The sequence below is a fragment of the Fukomys damarensis genome, unplaced genomic scaffold (genome assembly GCF_012274545.1).
Source record: "Fukomys damarensis isolate Sample0158 unplaced genomic scaffold, DMR_v1.0_HiC HiC_scaffold_10, whole genome shotgun sequence".
NCBI lineage: Eukaryota > Metazoa > Chordata > Mammalia > Rodentia > Bathyergidae > Fukomys > Fukomys damarensis.
Window position 1 is genome coordinate 8,688,755 of NW_022900922.1, and position 6,587 is coordinate 8,695,341.

The 6,587-nt window shown below is 43.2% G+C and overlaps 1 protein-coding gene across 1 annotated transcript in view; it reads left to right on the forward strand.

Annotated features, from left to right (window-relative positions):
- Dip2c (disco interacting protein 2 homolog C) overlaps positions 1-6,587 on the forward strand; it is a 304,786-nt gene that overhangs the window by 268,510 nt on the left and 29,689 nt on the right. The gene's annotated exons all lie outside the window — the stretch shown is intronic.

Consider the following 6,587-nt stretch of genomic DNA (forward strand, 5'->3'; position numbering starts at 1 on the left):
CTGTCAGAGAAAAGATTTCCCACAGCCACAATTATTCTTCAGAAATGTAAGCTGGATGGATGGTCTTTGATTGCAGTCGATATGTAGCAGAAAAATTAGCATCCTCTTTCTCACTAAGGAAAGCAGAGGAAAAAAATGCGGTCTTCTGTTTTCCCAAAAGAGACCCCACTTGTTTCTTTATTAAGAAAAAACTTAGAGGACCTTTGATCTTTATTATGAAGAAGAATAAGGATCAATTTTTCTATAAGGAAAGCTTTACCATAAATAGCTTTGTAGAATTAAATCAATAGTAAGCATTCTAGTCCATCTTAAATCTTAAAACTCAGGCAGTAAAGGAGAAATTAAACCCTATTGATAGAAGTTATTGATTGTTAAAAAGAAATTAGAAAGCTCAGGGGGTTATAGAAATCTTAAATAAATTCTCAAAATAAAACAGTGATCAGAAGACTTTCATCAGCTGGAGCCCTCAATTCATTTATTTTCCCCCTTCCCCTACCCTTAGGGGAAGGGGAAAACATAAATAAGCTGCTGTCAGGAATTTTATTTGACCCAGAGAATTAGTCACAGTCACCTGAAACTTTGACTTCCTTGCCTACTGATCTGTGTTGTCTCAATTAGTAACAGCTACTATGTGAGATCATGGAAACTATGCTCTCAGTTACCCAGCATATCAGTCACCATTCTAATTCACAAGGAACAGGATCTTCCTCTGTCGATTTCAATAAAAAGGAACTTATTAGAATGCCTCTGGGTAGCTCTTGCACTCCCAAAGGTGTTAGGGAGCCAGTTTTAGGGCTATGTCAGGAAAAGCAGCTCCTGCCACCACAGTGACACTATAGGGGAGGAAACTACACTCTCACATCCGTGTTGCAGTCTGCCCTGGACACTAGACTTCCCACCCTCATGGTTTTGCCTGCAGCACCATCTTGTTCAGATGCCTTCATTGCAGAGGGTGAGCCTCAGTTGTTTCTGCCGTGGTCTGGTTCTCTAACCACGCCCCCCAGCTCCCAGGAAGGCCTCGAGGAGAGCATCTGGTATATTGAGTTCCTCTAAAGGGGCTCTGTATGGACGCAGGACTCAGAAAGTGGGAGATACACAAATAAAGAAAAAGGGTTCACATGCTTTCTGACCAAAAAGGAAGGACAGATGGCTCCTTCAGCCACCCTTCCGGCTGCCCGACATCAGTGCATACTCGGGTTCCAATACATCTACCCGCCCCGTCCCCCAAAATGCCTCCATAATACAGCTTTCACAGCCAGGGTTTCCGGTGTTACTGTGACCAGTTCCAAGTCCAGGTTTTCTCCTCCACTTCCTCCCCCAGTTCTATCCTCGTATAGAGAAAGTTGTGAAATTCACCATGAGTGGACTTCATGTAGAATTAGGGATCGAGGGAGCAAAGAGAAAAGGAGCATTTGATGTCTGCAGTGTCTTGCACATGCTGGGTGCTGGAGGTTACTGCCTTGAGCTGATTTCCAGTGCTGGATCTGCCAGTCACATCCGCACCTTCAGGAGCGCTGAAATCCCCATAGAGGAGCTCAGGGTGCCGGCATAGAGGTCCAGCTGATGCATTCCCACAGCTTCAAATGTTCGCTCCAGTGTTACTTCATTCCTTCACGACAAGTAAATGACTCTTTATCACAGTCACAGAAAGTTCCTAGGTTAGCCTGCCTTGAGCCAGGAAAGCACAATCAGAGCTGCTTGTTTATTCTTTAAGTTCTTCAGCACCAGCGGAAGCAGGCGTTCCACTTTATTTCTGTGCTCTTCTGTGGCTTTAGTCCCTTAGACTGACGCCTGTGGCATATTTTTTCTGAAGGGCCAGAGGGTAAGGAGTTCAGGCCTACTGTCCGTATGGTCTTTTCACAGCTACGCAGCTCAAAGCAGAAACTGTGCAAACCTTTGCAAAAACAGCAAGCCGTAGTTGACTGGTCTGTGAGAGTCATTTCGTTAGCCGTCTTGGCAGTAGGTGGTATAGACTGCCACCTTCCAGCCTAATGAATGAACTGGGTTTTCACTGCCTTTGGCCCATAGCAAACCAAATCATCTGTTTCGGACACCCTCCCCCATTTTCCCTGTTAGCTTCAGGGACTCCTCATATTCTAAATCAGACAAGATGCTGCATACCAATCACAGAAACAATTCTGATTTTAACCAGAAATAAATTTACTACAAGATACTGTTCCAACCCCATTGTGGTCAGTACATGAAAACATTGTTTTTAAGATCTATCAGATAGGTGGATGTTCTAGCGCATGTAAATGAATTAAATTCTTCTTGGGGAAAAAAAGAGACCCAGGGCTGGGGATTTAGCTCAGTGATTCTGCCACCTGCCTCGCAAGCACAAGATCCTGAGTTTGATCCCCGGTACCAAAAAAAAAAAAAAAAGCCATATTTGGTAAATGGAAACACCAAGGAGCCAAACCTCAGAGTCAGCCTGCATCCGCTCACCAAGCTCCCTCTGTGGGCCTTCACCTACTCCAGATGTAACATGCCCGAATCCGAGCGTACAGGGTAGGGTGCCTAATCAAATCCGTCTGAACATATCTGGATTTTGGCAAATGGACAGCAGCTGACTTTTGCTATTTTTTAAAATTGAAAACCTTTCCTCTGAGGTGGTTTAGACTTTCAGTGAGTGATGCCAGGGGGTCCTGAGGCTGAAAGAATGGGAAAGCTGAGTGCCACCTCTCCAAGACAGCCCCAGTCACCACTTGCACTCTGAAGGTGGGGTGAGACTGGGCTCTCCAGGTGCAACACCAGTGCCTTGCATGGGCTGATGGGAAGGCACTGGAATAGAGGAAGCTGGATATAAGTTTGGAGAGAAAAAGTACCACCTATTCCCTGAAAAGCCAGCAGTCAAGCTGTGAGACAGAAATCTTCCAGTGTGAAAAGCTCGGCTGTAGTCAGTAAAGACATGCAGAGTCTTAGCAGTGCTCAGATATAAAGTCTTGATCTGCTCATAGGTACTTAAGGCCAATTTGGAATCGGTAGTCATAGCAACAACCCCACTCTCAGTACCAAAGTCTGTCTTAGTTGCTTTCTCATTACTGGCACACAATACCCAGCACCCACAATCGAGAGGAGAGGTTTATTTGGCTCATTTTCTTTTATCCATGGTTGACTGGCTCCAAAGCAGAAAGTCATGGTGTAAGGAAACTGTCAGCGGAAGTCTGCCCCCATTGTGGCAGCCAGGAAGCAGAGAAAGGAGGAGGAAACGGGGGAGGAGGTATGTTCTTGCAGGTCACAGCCCCAGTAACCCATTTCTTCTGACTAGACCCTACCTCCTAAAAACAAGTCAGTTATGCTGTCCCAGTCACCCAAACACCTTCGAAAAGCCTCACTATGAGTATAGGAGGCTTTGAGGGGTTAAACCATTACAGTGTCATATCACAGTGAAATAAATTGGGGAGGAAAGTAAATGAACAAAACAGCTCAATTAAAGGCAGAAATCTTCAGAATGAATTAAAATGACTTAACTACATACTGCTTACCAGAAACATACGGCCGTATATACTGATAGACTGAAAGTCAATGGCAAATCCCTGTAAGAAGTCTGGTGTGTATGTATTAATAGCAGACATACCAAACCTAAAGCATTGTGAAAGAAGATGATGTCGGTTCCTCAAAGTGTACGTATGCCTCACAACTGAGCTCCAGTATACACAGTGCAAAACTGACAGAAATGAAAGGGGAAAGAGACAAATTCACAGGCATACTTGGAGATTTTAGTACCTCTCAATCAATTGATAAATCAGGAGAAAACAGTAAGCATGTAAAAGAGTTGAACACTTAACTGAGTTGATCTAATTGGCATCTTGGGGAAAGGTTATCCATTCCCCTTTACAGAGACCGTGGCTTAGTCTCTTCCTATCTCTTGCATATCTTTATTGAGCTTTGCTTAATAACAACATACTAAAAGTATCTCATATCTAAAAAGGAAAGTCATCCCGTTCAAATCACCGTGCTACCACGCAGTCGCTTCCTCACGCATTTTGCAGATTCCTGTTGAGTACCCACTCTGCCCTGTGTTGTTGCTAGCTTTGGAGGAGAGCAGTTACCACACAGACGCAATCTTAGCCTTATGCACTTCCCCACTCACGGGAGAGGCAGTCAACCACAGGTTCTGTGGGTGATGTTGTTCAGCCGTGGAAAGTGGTCTGTTGTGGTCCAAGAACAACTGCTGCTTTGGGACTTATGTAAGCAGATGCTGACTTGTGTCAAGTTCCAGAAAATGGGTTAAAGATGGCAAGAGAAACGGGAAGAGTGTTCTAGCCCAGGAAGCTGTGAGGGTGAAGACCTGCTGTGGAAAAGTTAGACCAGGTTGGCTACAAGAGAGGACAACATAGGACTGTAGTAAGTTGTCCTGTCCCACACCCAAGATCCCTGGGGATTCGTTACAGGGTTTAGAGCAAGGACAGGTCATAGGTGAGCATTGTTAAAAGGTCCTATGGAGGATAACATTAAAGCTAGAGAAATGCTTCTGTAAATTGGAATAAAGAGAAGTCAACCTTTTTATGTTTTTGCTTTTAATCTGAAGTTTATATAGAGTATGTGCCTTTTCTGATCTCAAACCTTCGGTGCAGTAGGTAAACACTCTTATCAGTCCTTTGGAATTACTTATTTCATGAATTTCTACTTAGTTTATTACTATGTGTCAAGAGTAGATAGTACTAATCACTGAATCAACGAGTAGTATTCACCTCATTGTTAAAATAAATACTGCTTTTCATTTCTGTGCTGGTATTTGAGGTGTGAGTCTACATCTCTTCTGAAATTTAAATGTAATTTAGGAGATGGGCTATATAGCTCAGTGATATAGCACTTAGGCAGTATATGCACAAGTCCATCCCACCACAGACAAATGAGTTCATGTATTCAGTAGTTATCAAATTATAGAATGCCTTTTAATCAATGAGTAAATGAATTGTAGTATTTACTACCATATTACTATACAGTTGAATTTTAAAGTAAATTCTTTTTTCCGATTAATGTAATTTGTAATTTCAAAACTTACATATATCTGTTTCTAAATAGAAATTTTTCTTCCTGCTGATTGTTTTTGCAAATATTTGGTGATGTTTAAATATTTAGGGGCATTTATTTGTTTTAGGGGCCTCCTTATTTAAGGGAATGCAAACTTACGGTTTTCAGCAATGTAAAGATGTTTTTAAATTTATAACCTCTGGTATGAATCTTAAACACTGTTAACATTAGGGTTTTTAAAACTGGGAAACATCTGTATTTTAACTCTTTCATGGCTTCTGATTTATTAACATGTAGACCCTGTAGGGCACCAGTCACTGTGTGGTTTCTACATGTGTGTAAGACAGAAAATAATGCCCCAGTTGTATGGATCTGTGTCTTAGAAACTATCTTCAGCAATTATAACAAAATAAAAATTAGGATATTATAGGGTGGAGACTTGCTTATTTTTCCAGTTAATATTTAGATTGCAAGTAAGCATGAAGGAAACTACTTAGACCATTGCATGTGGCTTAGATATAACCAGTGAAAGTCCGCTGAACCCTCCAGGCGTGCACACCATTATGAACTCGATTATTTTTTTCTTCATGCCCTTTTTCTTTTAAAGATAGAGATGCTGAGAGATAGCAGTAACTATAATTACCACACTGAAATAAGTGACAGAACAGAATCCAAATTTTTTTATCCTTGAGCTATTGCTTGATTTGAAATACTTGGCTCTGTTTTGAATGGTGGTAATTGTTAAGTCTGGTTTATTAACAAATTGGAGCCCAGAGAAAAGACAACCATTTAACACTTTTATTGTTGCTGTCTCTGGTGTCTGCCAGTGATTGTCCTCCTTAGGGAGTGTGGGTTGGTGGGAAGCCAGACACATAATGAACAATTGTGCATCAATCAAGGAATCAGTGAAGCAGCTCCTCCTCTCTCTACTTTTCCGAGAATGTTTAGCTACTTTGTAGCCTTGGAACATGTGACTCTCACGCTCAGAACTTGCAGGAAGAGGTTCACTTGGGATCACAGTTTAGTGGATGTGGTCCAGGGTGGCCTGGCAGAAATGGCAGGATGGAAGTCTGACAGGACAGCTGCTCACCAGTGGCAGCCAGGAAGCAGAGAGCAAAGAGAGGAGCTGGGGTCAAGAAGGCACGCAGGTCACACCCCCACGACCCACCTCCTCCAACCAGACCCCGCTTCCTAACAACACAGAGCTGTGAACTCATCAGTAGATCAGCCCGTCACTGAAGGTAGTGCACCCAAGATCTAGTCACCTTCCGACAGCCCCACTTCTGAACAGACTCCCAGGGACATTTTAGATCTAAACCACAGCAGTTTGTAAGTGGCCTGGGGACAAACTGTACCCCAGGAGTTTGTCAGCTGCTTGCGGGAGTTTTTCTGTCACGTGACATAGGTGTTTCGCGTGGGGAGAAGGCGGTGCGCGGAAAATGGAAGTTGGCGCGTGATGAAAGCCGCGATGGTTGTGCACACAGGATGCTCACCTGGCTGGGAGTTCTCGCGCTCATGCGGCTGCTGAGCTAAACCGCGTCGAGGACCACGTCTGGTTCCTTTGTACCTGAAATGCACCTTTGCTGCTGCTTTTTTTTTTTTTTTTTTTT